The sequence below is a fragment of the Perca flavescens genome, chromosome 23 (genome assembly GCF_004354835.1).
Source record: "Perca flavescens isolate YP-PL-M2 chromosome 23, PFLA_1.0, whole genome shotgun sequence".
In the NCBI taxonomy this organism is placed as follows: domain Eukaryota; kingdom Metazoa; phylum Chordata; class Actinopteri; order Perciformes; family Percidae; genus Perca; species Perca flavescens.
Window position 1 is genome coordinate 7,206,171 of NC_041353.1, and position 19,390 is coordinate 7,225,560.

Consider the following 19,390-nt stretch of genomic DNA (forward strand, 5'->3'; position numbering starts at 1 on the left):
CTGACATGTTCCTATGAAATGGCGCCACAAGTTAGAATTTGCAGCTCAGATTCTCTCCGCCTCCCCTCCCGAAACCTTATGTCTGTGTGGTGGCGTCCTGCTGCTATCAGCCCGAATTAGCTCGCTGGCGTTACTACAAAATGAGACAATTACTGTGCAGAAATGGCAGATCAGGACTGCTCAGTAGCAGGTGCGTCAGCTGTCAACCGTGGAATCTCTAAATTGACAAAGAGAAAACAATCAAAAAAGGGCACCGAGACTCCATTTGTCTTCATCTGGGTTTAGATGCTGTTTCCTATGGCGCAGCTTTGCTGCATGAGCAAGGACAGATGCACAAAGCAGGTGCTAATATGATTCCAGTGAAATATTTTCATTTATTTAATAATGTACCCTCTAAAGAGAATACATTTCTGTCCAAAGTTTCCGTTACATAAAAACTAGTCAATATCCAAGACGTTCCACTTCTGGGATTGCTCTCGTTCTGCCGGATGTCACTCTTTTCGGATGTCCATTTTCGGATGTCCAGTTACCTTCCACTTTCTTTGTGTTGTAATTTTAAAATCCTGTGGATTTATGAGGACTATGGTTAACTGCTCCTCAGATCTCTGCAGAGACGATATGTAAACAGATTGATGTACCACACATATATCAATAGCCTTGTTCTTTATGAGCAAAAAATCAGCTATCATGCTTGGTTGTAACCTCTCCTGCTGACTCTGCTAGCCTGGCTGGTGAAGGTTTTCAAATGTAATCATCAAAGTAAACACAGAGCAAAAGGTAAAGATGGCTTCCAGCTACGACCTGTGGCAACGATCCCGACTATGTGTACAAGCAAGACCATCTCCATCTCTACAGAGGAGGCACCGAGGCAAGAGGGGAGGAATTGAACACCGGCTGCGAATTCTCTGCTGGGCATCCTGCTAGCCAGTGTGTTTTAGACTGGTTGGTCGGACAAAACAAGCAATCTGAAGACGTCACCTTTGGCTCTGTGTCAGTGGCAGTTTAAGTTTATACTTTGAGCATTTCCTCAAATGACGTAATGTAATCCATCATAAATCTTGAATGCAACTATCAAGCATCACATTTTTCCTCATTATTTTAATTATACAATCTAAAACAAGGTGGCGTAATACATCCATCTCTGGAGCTCATAAGATAACTTGAGAGGCAGTAGGGCTGGGCAATATAATGACATTATATCGATATCGTGATATGAGACTAGATATTGTCTTAGATTTTGGATATGGTAATATCATGATATGACATAAGTGTTGTCTTTTACTGGTTTTAAAGGCTGCATTACAGTAAAGTGATGTACTTTTCTGAACCAGATTGTTCTGGCTTTTCTATTAGTTAATTAGTCAATATCGATATCAAGGTATTTGGTCAAGAATATCGTGATATCTGTTTTTCTCCATATCGCCCAGCCCTAAGAGCTTTAAATCCATCCACCGCCACTAGTTCATCAGTGTGAACTAGTGGCGGTGGATGGATTTAAAGCTCTTCGAGAGGACAGAACGGCGGATTCGGGGAAAAAAGGAGGCGGCGGACTTATGGTGTATGTAAATGAGGAATATTGTCACCAAAATAATATGTCCATTAAGACGCATACTTGTACCCCAAACTCTGAGATAATGACTGTTAGTGTTCGCCCATATTATATCCCTCATGAATTTTCACATGTGGTTGTGATGGCAGTTTATGTGAGGGAAGGAGGCGGCCGAGGAGATACAAGCGGCAGTGTACAGGATCGAGTCTGCGTCGCCAGACGCGTCTGTTGTGATAACTGGGGATTTTAACCATTGCTGCATTAAGACAAGTGGGTCACACTACTACCAACATGTCAAGTGTAACACAAGGGGGGAAACGGTCCTTGACCATTGTTACACTAAGGTCAAGGATGCGTATCTGTCCAGAAGTTTGCCAAGTTTGGGCAAGGCGGACCATAAATTGATTCTGCTCTGTCCCAAATATATCCCACTCGTAAAGAGGCACAAAAAGGAAACGATCACGGTGAAAAAGATGACAAAAGACGCGATGGAGAGACTGAAAGATTAGTTTGAAAATACGGACTGGGCGGTTTTTGAAAATAGTGCCAAGGATATAAATGAATTTACTGAATCTGTCTGTGGGTATATACAATTTTGCAATGATATGGTTGTACTGAAAAAAAGGGTTAAGGTATATGCAAATTGTAAACCATGGATGAATGCTGAAATTAAAAGGTTAATTAATGACAAAAGGAAATCCTTTGCTAGGGGAGACAAGAATACACTGAAAAAGATCCATAAAGAACTTAAAAGGGAAATAAATAAAGAGAAATATCGGTATAAATGCGATATAGAAAATTATTTTAAAGAAAATGATATGAAGAAAGTCTGGGAAGGAATGCGGTTAATGAGCGGATATGCAGGGAAAGGGAAGGTAAATAGATCCCAGTTAAATGGCACAAGGGAATATGCTAATAATCTAAATCACTTCTATAATAGATTTGATAAAATAGACTTTTCTGATGAAAGACAAAGACTCAAGGAAGTGATTGGCAGCACAGAGGATGATAACTATAGCCTGCAAACAATCAGGAGGTATATGGTATGTTTATGAGGCTGAAAGCTACCAAAGCAGCAGGTCCAGATGGACGATCTCCAAAAGTATTAAAAGGCTGTGCTTTTCAATTAGCAAGCATTTTTTCAAGTATTTTTAATTATTGTTTTCTCATAAAGTGTTACCGGATTTATGGAAACAATCTTGCATTATACCAGTACCTAAAAAGAAAACTGTTGAGTGTATGAATGATCTAAGACCAGTGGCTCTAACCTCCATAGCTATGAAGGTATGTGAGAGAATTGTGTTAAATAGTCTGAAGCCTGATGTAGAGAATTTTCTTGATCCCTACCAATTTTCTTATCAGAAAGGGAGAGGGGCAGAGGATGTAAATTGGACAGTGTTTATGCTCACCTGGATGCAGCGGGACGGTGTGTGAGAATTCTGTATTATGATTTTAGCTCAGCATTCAATACGATACAACCACACATCATTGTAAATAAGCTTTTAATGATGAAGGTTCCAGGTGTATTTATTTCTTTTATTCAAAATTTCTTAGAGAACAGGTCTCAATTTGTTAAGCTAAACTCAAAAGTTAAGTCAGACAAGATCATGACAAACACAGGTTCACCTCAGGGAATGGTTTTATCACCCTTTTTTACCATTTATACTGCAGACTACCGTCCACCGCAGGCAAGCTGTCAAGTTGTTAAATTTGCTGATGACACAGCGCTCATTGGGTTAATTGAAAATGATGACTATAGTCGCTATCAAAATGAGATAAAAGCTTTTGTTGATTTCTGTGATACTCATTTCCTAGAACTCAATGTTAAGAAAACTAAAGAATTAGTAATTGATTACAGGAGAAATAAGATGACAACTGAGGTGGAAATTAAAGGTTCAGTAATAGAAAGAGTGAACACATACAAGTATTTGGGCATTGTTTTTAATGATAGGCTAACATGGTCAGACCATGTTGACTTACTGATGAAAAAATTAAGTCCAAGGGTATACTGTATGAGGAAGTTGCAGTCCTTTAAGGTGAATACAGATGTGGTGAGAATGTTTTTTATGTCAGTGATATGTAGTGTTTGGAGCTACTGTGTGGTGGGTTGGGGGGGGATGCTGGGATAACCGAGAAGGCCAGGATTGATAGAGTGACTAAAAGGGCTGGAAAAATGGTAGGAGAGTTAAATGCAGTGGATCAAGTATATGATGAGCGTCTGGCAAAAATGACACAGAAAATAACGAGGGAACCAGGTCACCCTCTTCATGATAATCTGACTGGTAGAGTTATGGAACGTAGTGGTAGGCTAAGGCCTCCTGTGACACAAACTAAGCGGTATGCTCTCTCTTTTATACCTCAGTCTATCAGACAGCACAACAAGCACTTTAAACGTACATCTTTATAAATTTTGTATTGTATTTATGTATTGTATTAGGCAGGTGTGAGCACTGTAATTTCCATTTTTATGGATGAAATAAACTTGACTTTGACTCTGAAGAGGCAGATGAAATTGGAAGTAGTGCCTGGCACCAAAAGGTTTAAATCAACTAAAAGAAAGTATTTTAGTTTTAATGATTTCTTTTCTTTTCAAATATACACTGATCCAATCAGCCCAAATTACAATGTGGTCGGCTTCAAATGCCATACATTTGCTCAAGAATCTATTTTTGGTATAATCACTGGATCTCAAAAAAAGCACTTTACAGTAAAAACCAGGACTCGACTGTTTCTCACCTGACATAAAAAAGGAGAAGGAAATCAAACCTCTCTCTCTCTCTCTCTCTCTCTCTCTCTCTCGCCACAAAAGTGCAAAGTTTGTTAGTGCAACTGACAGCTGTGGTTGACAGGTAGGCCTACTGTAAATCCTCACAAGCTGTTTGGAGGCTGGTAGATCTCTGATCAAACTGACCTGCCTGTTCACATTTCCTGCCGTGGCTTCAGCTCCAGGCAGCAAGAGGAAGAGGAAGAGTCAACCTGACAAAGACAGCCTGGTTTATACATGAACTCCTGCATGAATTAAACATGAAGACAATTCCAGGAACTCTGAGCACACACCTTTTAAAACACAAACAGGCCGGGGGAACACACAAGCTTAGCCGCATAGAGGCAACTGTGAAGCAGAAATATAAAGTAAACTTATCACCACAGCAACGCAGGATGCAGCCCCACTGAGTGGCAGCCAGAACATGAATAAAAAAGCTTTAGCTGCCCTTTTTTTTTTGAGACGGTGAAAAACTCAACATGATGGTACTGTACATTGATGATCCAGGAGGCAAATGTGCAGGGTAAGGACAGCTGAATATATGCATCAGGTCATACAGTTATTTCTGTGTGTGTGGGGGCGACATGACTGCTCATTAAAATGCATAACTCTGACCTATAGTTGTGCCGCCCCCCCGAGCTAATCAGTAAACCCTATACCGTTGTGATGATATGAATCATTCCCTTAAGTTTTATTAAAACTAACAAACAGATGAACGGTCTCACCCTGATAGCATCACTAAGGGAAAACAACACATAGCATGCACTGTATGTAACAGCAGAGGTAAAGATAAAGGTGAGCACACTACACCTACTCTGCAATCATCATATGGTAAATAATCCCCAGGGGAAACAAAAACCAATCATTTATTCAGAAAAGCATTGATTTATGCTGTTAGAAAACCCTATCTGCATATTAAATAACCTAACTTTAATGCTTTTCAATCTTATGAATTTACATCATTATTCAAAGTGGAAAAATAGAAAGGTAAAAGTGAGTTTAGGTGGGTTTATTGTGCCTGATCACAAGCCAGCAATCTTAGTGACCCAGTTCTAGGCAGAAGCTCCCTCAGTGCGCTTCTTTTTCAACCGTGTCCCGCACCATATGGCAGGCAGCCCGACTCTGTGGGAGTTGAGGTGGGACTTTGGGACAGCCAAGAAAACGACAACCATCAAGCTGCCAGTAGATTTCTGTTACAACTGCAGGGAGAGGATATTCCTTCTTCAGAAAAACAAATATATATATATATATATATATATATATATATATATATATATATATATATATATATATATATATAAATCACCCTGTTTTGAACCAGCGGTGAGCAAAATGCCCCTTGTTGAGCCTCTTATAGTAAGAGAGTGACGCAATAAAAGGATCTCAAAAGTCTTCCCGCAGCATCCTCTGCAAACCCACCTCCACCAACCAGCAGGGCTGTTGCCTAGTTACCTGGCTCTGCAGAAGTGCAGTGAAGCATCGTGGGCCAATGTGGGGACCACTTCACACCTACTGAGTTACCAAGAGGGAGAAAAGAAGTGTGTCAAGTTGTTTTTCTTTTAGCAGGATGTTTAAATGAAACGCTAACAGGAAACATGCTGAACTAATGCTTATATGCTGTATAGGGCATTGCTCATTTCTTTGTGGTTTGATCCCCCGACTTTGCAGTACTCCTCATTTCTACATTGCATCTTTCAGCATATTGTTTTGTTCGGCCCTCAACTTTCTCGGTTCTTATCAGCGATGTTTTCCAGCTGCAGTAGGCAATTGCTTTTAGCAAAAAAAAGCTTTGATAAACCCAGTGTACACTCAGAGCTAAGCACGAAGGCACAGCAGCTAGCTGATGAACATAGTGGAGCATTTAGCTGCTAAAGAGACAGATATTTTCCTCAGGAATTGGTGTAGACCAAAAACAGAGCTAAAAGTAAAGTGAATATTGGACTTACTGTACATTCACATGGTGGGCAGAAACACCAACTCCAAATGAGTCCAAATTAGGAACTGTTTGCTAACACGTTCACCACATCAACTCAACAAAAGTTAATGTAGGTTTAAAGAATTGTGACCAAAATATCAACCCAGTCTCCTACTAAAAATGTAACAGCCTTACAAAATAGCATGGCGAGAAAATGTAAGGTTGTTACATTTATTTAAAGCTTTTTTGCGGCAAAACAGTTAGTTCTCGTATCGCGAGAAATAGCCTACTGTAGATCAGCATACTTCACTGCATAACTTCACTGTAGTCTACTGCCAGAGATTGTGCGATCTATAAACCGTTCTCTTTTAATGGGATCTACCAGGTAAGACAGGAATAGTTAGAAATCATATTTACAACATGTTTGGCTTGACCTAAAATAGTTAATGGAAATTGTGTAATGTGCAATGTACAGTGGTTTTACTAAGACCATCTTGTTTTTTTACCGACCGGCACCGCGCAGACCCGTTATGAGAATGAATCTGCAATGCCTGACCGGCAAAAAAAAAAACAATTTGTCTTGAACCCGAACCCGATTCAACCGAGCGGGCGATCATTCAATGTTGTGAAAATGGGTAAATTAAAGCACCCACTTCAGCAAAAGTTAGCATAACGAGAGTTGGTTGCTGCAGGCATGCTAGTCTACACGTGTACACATGCACGCACACACACAGTACAATTATGCACATCATATCATGCGTTGTTTCCTATCACTGTGATCTTGAGTAAACTTTGCCATAACAGTTGTAAAACTGTGTCTTAAGGGCGTATTTAAAAGCTTTCACTGACAGTCCAGATTTTATACGCAATGCTTTAGCCCATAGTAGGTAAAGTAAGTCAAATTAATTTATGAAGCACAACTTTTAACATAGCTTCACATAGCTTCACTAAATAAAGTGAAAGCTGTGCCTAAAGTTATGGCCTATAGTTCATCATGCAGTATTGGCTACTGACAGCCAGGCGTTCTGACAGAGAAGCTGCACCCTCTTGTGTGTGTGTGTGTAAAGAGAGGAAGAGAAGGTGGAGATCTGTATAAGATGTAGCTTATGATATATAATAAATGTTGTGCATGTGAATAATAAGTAAATTAATATTATAAGTAAATTGGTATGGGTGACCATACTGTACTGTGTGCAGCTGAAAAGTGAGTGTTTATGTCTTTTTGTGCTAGTTTCATGTGAGGTTAAACCAAAGCCACCACGAAGCTGCCACAAGTTCCCAGCTGCACCACTGGCGAGAGTCCAGATGAGCTGAAAGCGAGCAGAAGGTGGCTACTGGTGTGTAGAAGTGTACATCTAACACAAAACTGTCCAGCCCTGGCAGCCCATCAACCTCAACTTATATGTAACTTAAGAGAGGGTAACAAAGCAAGAGGACTGTCATCTTCAGCAGTTATCACCTCTCTTACCCCTGAACATCTACAACTTTGACGGCTGGATCCGTATCTACATCCTAGATGGAGAACCATGCTGAGTGCTGCTCCATCATATTCCTCGAATGTATTACTATATTCCCGGCATTCGAAGGCAAGACCGCAAACCTGGGCAACACACGTTGTCATTTGATCAGCTGAGCTAAGCTGAGCTGAAGGGGCATGTAAATGCTTCTCAACGGTCCAGTTTTGGCTGACTGGTATTCAAGATGACTGACTACAATTTATTGGTAAAGTGCATACTGTGCATGTGTGCCAGACAGCAACTGCACCTGGGCATGGAAATTATAGACAAAATGAGTCCAGAAGACTGCTCATGCCTCCATCCAAGAAAGCCAAGACCCCAAACAAGACCAAAGTCCTCTAGGTGGTTGTGGTGAGAGACATTTCAGCTACCACCCCTGCAAACCACAGCCATGCCAGTGGGACTGGGCCACAATCAAAACAAAGGGTGTCCTCTAACAGCTGTGACTGCGTAGGCCATTGAAGAGCAGTGACATGCTACATCAGCTTCAACCATTGTGAAGAACCATTCCAACACCTCAGATGGACTCACAGTACACACTATTGCCATCTGTTAGACGGAATTGCTGAATCAAAACCCAAAACATCTAGGCTGTGTGAGAGCCTTTTCCCTCACACATCAGGCTCATCAACACGCTGTCAACTCCCACATAAACTGAACTGAAATGCTGAACTCTCTCTGAACAAGTAATCAAATCTCTGCATGGGCTCTACATGCTGCTGTTACTATGCACCCCCAGACCTTTTAAATGTATTTTCTAAACTGTATTGTATGTCCCAAACTCCCTCACACAGGTACACACACACACACACACACACACACACACACTCACCCCACACATACACACACAGGTGCACCCCCCACCACATCGCACAACCCTCCACACACACTGTCTGTGTCATCTTTGCCTTAAGTTTTACCTCAGTTTTGTGTTCAAATAAGTCCTGACGTCCTGTATATGTTAATAAACGGCATTGACGCCAAAGATTTCTCCTGACTCCATGTGATCATTACAATATCAAAAACAGTTTGAGAATGATGAAATTGGAAGCAGAACTATTTCTGCCTCCAATTTCAGATTGTAATATTGTGTAGCTTAGTAAAGTACCAAACTGATATGTAAATGAGGCTTGGTACCCTCTGTACAGCGATACAGACTATATGCATTACACATAGTCCTGTATTATATGCATGAATTATGTATTGTATGCATTAATATACCATTAAGGGAAAAACAACCTACACCAGGGGTGTTAAACTCATATTAAGCAGATGTGGTTAAAGATTTGTTGGAATTAGACCTATTATTATTATTATTATTATATATATACATGCATTAATATATGTATTGTATGCATTAATATTGGAAAAATAGTTAAACAGCTAGATTTATTGGAAGGAGACCTCATGGGGGCCGACATTGTCCTGGTCGTTATCATTTTTCTGCATGGTAACAGAGTGTAGTTTGATGATACTTTACTATACCCACTTAAGAGCAAACAAGTACAAATCATGTATTTTGTTTCTCTCTTGAAATATCCTACTTCCATGTCAGGTATTTTGGCCTCTTCCTTCCTGAGGATGGTTTGTAGTGCTTGACCCTTTACACTTCCTCTCTGCTCTGTTTATCCATCATCCACTGTAACACTTACTATTTTTGCATTTGAAACTTGAAAATCTTGCAGAAATGTCAGAAGTCGTGGACTTTGAGGAGGCAATTAAGGCTGGCCAGCGGCTAATAGAAGAGTTTGAGGCAGCTGCTGTGAGTATGGACAGAGACTTTGTAATGAGGAGACACAGCACTTAAAGAATCCTCCATAGAAATGCATGGGGTTAGTTTGTAACACCAATATGGCAGTAATTCACACATATCCCGTCCCTTCCTGTAAAACTCCCCATTCACTTGAATAGGAAAATAACTGCCCAATAACTGACTAGGTGGCCCTTGAGAGGGGGGACTTGCCTGTAAGGACTTTTGTATGGATTTCTTTGTACTTTGTTTAAGTTTGTATTTCTAAGTAAAGTTGTTAACGGCAAGTTATTGTCTTTAGAGAAAACAAGAAAAAGAGGGGACATCCTCTCCATCTGCTGTGCCAGTGGAATGGCAGACAAGGGACAGTGGTGGGGACAGGATTTTTAAAAGACCAGGTCAACCCCAAGGTCTCAAATTCCTTCCAAAAAGGTAAGTATTGTGAATCTGAATATCCCTGTGAGGACAGTAGACAAGAAACTAAACTTCTAATAACTATTAACTATGAGTCACCCTGTTTTTTTTTTTTTTTTTTTTGTAATGTAAGTTATTGCCAATTGTGTGAGAGCATATCTTTTATTACAGCCACCATACCCATTGCTGAACATGCAACAGTGGCTTTTGAAGTCATAGGTACAGTATGCTCTTCCTTTGGCGATATTTTGGGGTTGTTTGGTTTGTGTTCTTATATTGTTTCTTTGCATTTTAATGGATCTGTCTTTTAATGGGATATATGTTCTTTGTGATAAGACACTGATATGCAGGCATACAATGAGGAAGATTTCCCTGAAAAAGATCCTTCAAGGGCAATCAGCTGGGGTGAGAGGCAAGCTGCAAGCTCAGAGAGATGGAGCTCAATCAGAGAGTCTTTGGTTAGAGCTATGATGTCCTCTGAGCTTGTCGGTGAACCTATCTGCGACAGCTGTAAAATCAAGCCAGCAGTGATCCGCTGTAAAGCGTGTCTGCCGAAGCAATTCCTCTGTGCACACTGTGATGTTGAGGTCCATGCCCATCATGTGCTGCATGACAGAGAGGCTGTGTTTGAGGGATTTTATCACCCAGTGTCCCCAAACACTATCGTGGCTGAAGTTGATCAGTCATTTATCTTCAAGGAAGCAGGTAGTCATATATCTTTCACAATTTATTTAATTTCATTGTGACAAATGAGCTGAAGCGGAAGTTTGTACTCCCAGATCATAATATAATCTTTTACATTAATTTTTTTCTTGGTTAGTTCGATTTGTACCAGTCAGCCTACCGAAGATATGTGGCTGCTCTCCAAGCTTGGTTACCATTAAACCAGCTAAAGGAGCTATCCTGGTTGGATTGAATGGTGAGATAAATATGTTGTTATTAAAATAAACATCAGACCATCATATTCATATTGTATTCACTTATATTTTCTTCATTATTATTTTCAGGACGATATAGTCTTTCCATTCCATGCCTGACGTGTGGTGCATGCCAAAAAACCTGGACGGCTGGACTGGACGACCTGGTCAAGTGTGGTTACTGGCCTGCAACAGTAAACTACCACACTGTGTACCAGGTTGACCTTTTCCAGTCTTTCGAACATCTGAAGCTGCTTGCACCGGGGCTCTCACGTCAGGCATTCATTGGAATGTTGGAGGAGAGGAGCAGAGCCTGTGGGAGAGTAAATATATATATTTACTCGCATATATATATATATATATATATATATATATATATATTTTTTTTTTTTTACAAAAATACAAAGAAGTTCAGTGAAGTTCGGCATGTATCATGAAATGCACAATGTTTGTTTTGTCATTGCCATCTAGCCAAGCAACATATGTGGGGATGCCTTCCAGCGGGCATACATAGAGTGGTCCCATGCCAAATTTGAGGTGGAGAGAGCCATGGGCATTAGTCCTTTTACCTGCCTTGCTTGTGTGCCACAAATGCATGCGGTTTCTGTGGATGGCAACCGCAAGCATTATAGATTCAGAAGTGCCACAGGGTATTACATATGTCTTTGAAGCATTAACTGAAGATATTCATGTATAGTTTGTGCTGCATTTTAAGGACTTTTATTGACATACATCATATCTAAAGATCCACAGAAGGGCTATTTGATGGTGCATTGTTTGCAAACGACGACGATGTGGCAAATTTTGTGCATTACGTTCAAAATGCTACAAAGCATGTAAGTTTAACATTAGCTACACTAAAGTCATATACAAGTGCATCTCAGAAAATTATAATATCATGGAAAGTTCCATTGCTCTGCCATCCTCAAATCAACATATCTGTATTATCATTTTATTCACATATTCTTTTATCTAATCTGATCTGATCTGTAAACCCGTATCATCAATTATCATTCATTATTTTATATTAATAGGCATCAGGTAAAGGTATGTGTGGCTCCAGTCAGTGGACAGGCTAAAAGAGACCTGCAGGGCATCTGCGTCAAAAATTGACGAGGAGGGGATTGAGATAGCGGTGTGCAGGCATGGAGTCCTTCTCAAGGCATTAAATATGTTCAGAGGAGAGATTTTTGCCTATCCTATGTACCTTCAAAAAGAGCTGTCTACCCTAAGTCCAGCCTTTTTCTGCATGGATGTGGCCTGCAGATACTTCCCCTACCTTGAGAAAGTTGCCACCCAGTGTCCGGAGCTGCAGGTTAGAATGATGTAAAAAAAAAATTTTTAATTTAAACAAATCCATTTCCTCCACTTCTGAAGGTGACATCATGCCATGAGTTGTTGATTGTTTTGCATCTCAAAAGTATTCTTCTAACTGTTGTGACTGCAAGACACAACTTACTTTAGCACATTCATTGTAATGCATTTCAGGCATGTCTGTTTTTTCACATCATAGACCCTGCAGACTATCGTCCTCCTCCTCTCAGTGATGCACGCCAAAGCCCATACATGGACGTGTGAGGTTAGCGTGTAATTTTGTGCATGAATTTCTACTTCCATTTGTGCTTGGGTATGACTGGTTATAATTGTCTTGTAATTGCGTGTGTGAAAGTTGAGCATATTTGTGAATTGCAGTTGAAATGGGGGGGCGGACCCAAGAAGGGGCAGGTAACACAATAGGAGAGGAGGTGGAACAGGTAAACTTTTTTAAATATTGGGCTGACTGCATTAATCTTTCAACCTTCATCATCACACTATCACTAACTGTTTACTAACTGTTTACGATTTAGGTCAACAGCTTCTTGTCCAGGGCTGCCATGTCAACTAAGTACATGTCGAAAGGAGGTAAAAAAAAAATAACAATCCTGTGTGTTTGCATGGGGGCATTTATTTCTGCCATGATTAAACAAACTAGCAATTGCTTTTCTACACAGCACGACGAGACATGATTACTATGTTGACAATATCCTGGAACCAAAGGAAAATGGCAAACTTGCAAAGGACATTAGTCCAAAGATACGTGAAGGTATATTTTTCCACCCTGTGACATTGCCACACATTCCTGAAAAGCAGTGGACTAATTCCCATGACATACAAAACATATTAAGTGGGAACCCAGATTGTGGATATTCTCTCTACGTTTTTGTTGCTTTTGAAGACGCTGAGTAGACTGGACCAGGAAAAAAAGAAGCTGGACTTGCTGTGTGCAGAGCTCGGTGTGGACGACATCAAACTCCAGCAATGGATTGTTGATGTCCAGCACTGGCCATATGGTAGTACTTAAGGTTTTTAAAACATAAACAGAAACTTTTTTAATTTTATGTATTTTTTATGTAACATGTCATCATTTAAACAAAAAATTTCCCAGCTACCACTGTCTTGGAGGAAGAGTCGGTGGAAGGAAAAATCGAGGGGCTGTACCTCAGCATTCGCCAACGAAAGCAAAATCTCTACAGACAGACTGGTTTGACTTTTAACACCTTAATATTTTTAACGCTTCAGGACATCTTTTCATCATGTGATTTGAGGTGCTCTAGATTGTCCACATTCAGTGTATTCAAGCAAAACATGAAACTCAAATCTGCAAAAATGTGATGTTGAGCTTCATGGCCATCATTTGCTGCTTAACAGAGATGCCATGTTTGAAGGCTTCTATCACCTAGTGTCCACAACTTTTGCTGTTACTCACTTGCACTAAACTCTGTTTTTACGTTTTGATTACAGTCCTGGAGTAATTTTATCAGATAAAATCCAGAAATACACTGACAAAACATCACTGCATATTCTATTTTTTTTCCTCTTAGACACCAACAAAAGGAGACATGCCATCCGTAAAAAAAATTGTTCAAGAGAAAAAGCATTTACAGAATGCCATGGATCAGCTGGACGAAGCACTGAAAATACAGTTACCACCTCTTGACGAGTTGCTTATAACTGACAATTTTGTCTGGCCCTGGGAAAGCCTTTACTCAAGTATGTTAATAACCTCTGGATTTAACTATAAATAGAAGTTTATGTTGATTACATTTTCAATGAAGCAATAGCAAATCATACTTTTATGACTATCGCTACTGTGTTGTGTAGTGTAAAATTAAGAACAGTGCTGAGAAGGACTGAAATTCCTTAATTACATGATCCACTTACATGTATGAAGTAAGAAAGTTGTAATATCATGGAGCAAACACTGAAATGAATATGTGCTTGTGTGACAGTATGTAAACAATGTTTAGTAAAACAATGTCTTAACCAGAGAAAGTGGTTGCAAACTTGCATGTTCATGAGCAACGAAGTACTGTTTGAAATATGAAACGTGATATTATGGTAACATACTACCATTGTCATTAAACAATACATTAAAACACACTAAATACATTAATTTGACACCATGTTTTATTCCATGAACTACAGACAATGGTGATCTCTCCACAAAAAAAAAATGTCTTTGACATAGCCATGCTAGTCCACCGCTTTCAGGAAGAGGTCAACATCATTGTGGATGAGATGCACAGGCACATTACCTCACTCAAAATGCAGCACCACAAGCTAACAGCAATGGTGGAGGTTCAATGTAAGTAAATGTTCACTACTGGAATTCCTACTAATTGTGTATCTCCAAATGTCACAGCATATAAATGAAACCAGCACATTGAGCGCTTTCAAAATACTTTAGCTATGTTAGGTCAATACTTTGTACGTGATGAATAGTCCTGACAGTCATATCTTGTCTTTTCAGGCAGAGAACCAAGTCTTCTCAGCATCTTGAAGAGGCGTCTTCAAGAGCTGCAGGACAACATTGCCACAGCCAAAATGTCATACAGTCCTGCTTTCCAGGGAGGCACAACTGTATTGCAGCAGCTGCTGCAGCAGGACAGTGAAACGTCCAACGAACTGGAGATGGAGTCCTCTGATGAACTAGAGATGGAGTCGTCCGGCGAGGATTTAATTGAGGACATTTAAAATGCCTTTTTGTGCACTCTGCCCTGTTACATGCCTTTCAAAGCTCCTGTCTGGATGTGTTTCCCTCTTGTTCTTTCTCTTGCTCACTCTTTTTTCTCTCCAGGATTGAGATGATTGCTTTCCACCTGTGTTTGGAGTATTTGAGGTGGCAGTCAATAAAAGGACTCCTGAGAAGTGGGAGCTAGCTCTTGCTCTGCTCTGCTGGCTGGTTGCCAGTCTTCTTGTCCTTTAAGCTGTGGCTGTTTGGTTATTAAACTGTGGAGTGTTGTGAGGTGGAGGTTGAGGACCTTAGGTAAGTTGGAGTACCCTGTACATCTTGCATGTACTTGATCTTTGTATAGATACACCAGGTTTAGTGGTTGTTGCCGCCTGTGTAATGTTCTCTTTATCTTTTTGTAGAGAGCCGGCTAGGTATTAGGTTTGTTTTGTTTGTAGCGCTAACGCTAGTGATGAGCTAGGCCCCGTTTTGTTATATTGATTTTATTTGTTTGGCACAACCTCCAGGTCCCATCCTCCACCCTCCTGTTGTGAGCTATTTCCATGTTTTGAATAAAAAACACTTTTACACTGACTCTGCACTGACTCTCTCTACACTCACAAAATTTGGTATGTGCCTGTAACTCCTGAAGATTAACATGTACATGTACACAGCATTAGCCATGCCCAACAGAAAGTGCGGCAATTGGGATTTTGTGTGTTGTGACACATCCTGATCAATTTGTCCTAGATGATTGATCTTATTCTTGATTCATCCTATTCATGTCAGTTGTTGATATACATAATGTCAAGTTGTTGATATGAAATTGCAAAAACATTATTGGATTTGTTGCAATGTGCTGAAAAAGCAATATAATGTCAAAGTTGGTATAAAAGATGTCAAGATGTTGATTTGAAATTGCTAAGAATGTTGTTTTAATGTTCTTAAATAGCGATATTTACATGAAACTTTAAAAAAAACTTGCCACATAAACAGGAAATGTGTCATAAATTGACCATGCATTGCTTGACATGGATCATAAATCACATGTTAATGATAATATTCACATGCTCAAAATGTATACAATAATATACAAAACTATAATGTAATTTTAAAAATATAGCTGTTTTTGTATTTTGACTACATTTCCCATGACGAGTACCATTAATTTCAATGGTGCTTACAACAATGGCGCTGAAATTTGTAGTTCCCTGAGGCATTTTTTTTAACAAATTAGGTTTAGGATTGAAAACAGTGCCACAGATGGAAATTGTGCACAGAAATAGTTAGAGCAAGTAGTTACATGTGTCACGACAATGATATACAACTAAAAGAAGCATAATTCCACAAAATATCCAAAAACTTTCAGAGACCATCTGTAACAGGTGAGTTGATGCAAGAGTCAATTATGAAAAATTAGTTGGTGTATCCTATTGTAACCGTATAGTGACTAGAATTAAGCTACATTTGCAATTTTTTGCTTTTGTTGAACTACCATTTACATTCTTGGTTTACGGTTTGATTATGCTTACAGTTTCTAGAGGGCTTGGCCCATGATCTTTGAACAGATATTTAATTGCTATGACAGTTTTGCTTTTAAGGTTGTACTCCATGTGAACTGTTTTTGCAAGAAAATGCAAATATTTGTTCACATTATCTGGTCATGATAATTCTTCATGTCAAGCTCATCAAATTGTACTACGGATCAGGTCATATATGTCAGTTTGAGAAAAAAATGAAAATATTCAGAGGATAAAATAAACTACCATATATTGTTCAGTCTGATGCAAGAGAGCATGTGAGTAATTTTTACTGCCCCCAGACCACCAGTTATCTCAGTAGCGCCCCCCAAAGGTGTAAAAATTTCACTTTTTGAATGTCTTTAATTCCAGAACCACTAATCATATCTGTCTGAAAATTGGTATGGTAATTACTTAAGATATGGGTTATAAATTATGTTTCTGTCATTGTTCCACCTCATTTGCACACATGGGTAAATAACATGTATTTAAAAATAATGACAACATTGCAAGCTTTTGACTTCATATCAAAGCAGGTGATTAATGTTAGTAATGTAATCATGTTTCTCATTTTATATATAAAACTATTATGTAATTTTAAAAATATAACTGTTTTTGTATTTTGACTACATTTCCCATGACGTGTACCATTAATTCCAATGGTGCTTACAACAATGGCGCTGAAATTTGTAGTTCCCTGAGGCATTTTTTATCTTTTTTTTACAAACGAATTAGGTTTAGGATTGAAAACAGTGCCACAGATGGAAATGTGCACAGAAATAGTTAGAGCAAGTAGTAACATGTGTCACGACAATGATATACAACTAAAAGAAGCATAATTCCACAAAATATCCAAAAACTGTGTGCTTTGCCCCATGTTGCTAGGTAACGCCCTTTACCAGCTGGGCGGAAGACGAACGTGAGCCTCGCCTGTAAAGTGGACGAGAGCAACCGACAAAAGTCCGCTCTCAAGTCAGACAGTTTCCAGTTGATTCCAGCAGCCTTCAGGCTGAACAACAAGTGACAGAAACACTGTGGTCTGATTCTGATTTAATAAAATGTTATCAGACCATAAATCAGCTCCTCCAGCTGTTTTTATTATGATCGAAATGCTCTACATGCATCTGTTGCTGATTTTAATTAACAACAGACTGTAGATGATCTGTAATCTGAACAGATTTAGTCTCTCTGACTTCTAAACATCACTATCAGCACAACATGTGTTCTGTACAGAATAAGCCTTTAAATCAGACAGCCTTTAAATTTCAAAATCAATAAAAAGTTTATACAAAACTTCGATTCTGAAACAATCAGTTGTTAGATCAGCTGAGAGGCCGATGTTTTCCAGCATGCCCTGGGTCCGCCTGGGTCTTGTAGTCGGTGAAAAGCAACTGAGCTGCCTGCTCTCATGCTGCGTTCATGCCACCTGGGAATAGAAGGGACCACCCCCGTGATTACGTTGTTTTTCCGACTGGCAGCGTTCATATGGTCGGGACGCGTGTTCTTCTTCTTCTGTTATATTGGCGTTTGGCGTAACAACTTGTTGCATGGCTGCCACCAATGGTTGGCCGTAGCCGAGAGCATCACGTGTGTGAAAACATGGAGGCCACAATAATACAAGATTTCCTTTTATTTTCTTATACGAACATGGAAACAGCACATCGCCAGCTGTTTGTTTGTGTTATCTGCAGGACAACTAACAGGAAAATACACGGATAATGTGTTGTGTTTTTTTATACATGGGCCTATTTATTTAACTTCCTCTCCAGAATGTAGTTCATGTCATTAGCTGAGCAAAACAGAGACAAGACATAAAGACCAGGTGAAGATAAAGATGACTATTATCATTTATTTTCTTCTTCCTTATTTACACAATATTCTCCACATTGGTCCACGATGACCTCCACCTTTTGCCACTGAAAAAGAAATAAAAGTATACATGAGTATTATAAGGGGCTTTTTTTTTTTTTTTTTTTTACAACAATAGGCCTACATCAATAAATAAATAACAAAAGACCTTCAGAACAGGATGATTAACATCTGCCACCACCCCCACCTACCAGGCATTTCTTACAGATAGCATTAATACTAGATACTCTTGTTCACACTGAAAACACTTGTCCTAAATGACGATTCATGTCAAATATGATATTCATGTCAAGATGTTTTTGTAATGTGCTGAAATACTTACCATAAAGGGCAAGGATGCCACTGCATAAATAGCTGTTTCTGCCCCTTACAAAGAATTAAACAAAATAAAAATTATTATTATAATTATTATTATTATTATTATTATTATTATTATTATTATTATTATTATTATTATTATTATAAGGGTTATTCTGTACAGATGTAAGCTCAAGACCTGCTTACCACCCTCACTGGAACCCTTCCAATTTGCCTACCGTCAGAACAGGAGCACAGAGGATGCCATCTCTACAGCACTTCACTCTGCACAATGCTGTTCATTGACTTTAGTTCAGCATTCAACACCATCATCCCCTCCAAACTGATCACCAAACTCAGTGAACTGGGCATCAATACCTCCCTCTGTAACTGGATTCTGGATTCATAACCAACAGACCTCAGTCTGCTAGGTTAGATAATAACACCTCCTCAACCATCACCCTGAACACCGGCATACCACAGTTATGTGTGCCCCCCCCCGACAATTGCACTACCCTATCCCACCCAGTGTTATATTTATTTACAAATGTACATACTGTAATTACACTTATACATAGCCATATTCTACTGCTCGTCATACTATTTATCCTGCACATACACTTATTCTTACTACTCTTATAATGTTACTGTTTCTGCAATACAATGGTACTGTTACCACACTGCACATAGCTGTACATACTTTACATATCTGTCTATATGGTTCATACTGAATATCCATATTTATTCAGTTTTTCTTATAATATATATACTGCATAGTATATCTATATTTTACAACCATTATTATGTCAATGCTACTACATTGCCCGTATCTGTACATGTTGTTCATATTACATAGCCATATTTATTCTGCTCTTATAAGGTAGCTG

General features: G+C 39.2%; 1 protein-coding gene and 1 long non-coding RNA gene across 3 annotated transcripts in view; one reads left to right on the forward strand and one right to left on the reverse strand.

Annotated features, from left to right (window-relative positions):
- btbd11a (BTB (POZ) domain containing 11a) overlaps window positions 1-19,390 on the reverse strand; it is a 203,454-nt gene that overhangs the window by 88,737 nt on the left and 95,327 nt on the right. The window lies entirely within an intron of this gene.
- Window positions 6,445-9,880, forward strand: LOC114549883 (uncharacterized). Its single transcript, XR_003691605.1, has 3 exons — window positions 6,445-6,613; window positions 9,431-9,507; window positions 9,797-9,880. It is a non-coding gene; the product is annotated as an uncharacterized LOC114549883 (long non-coding RNA).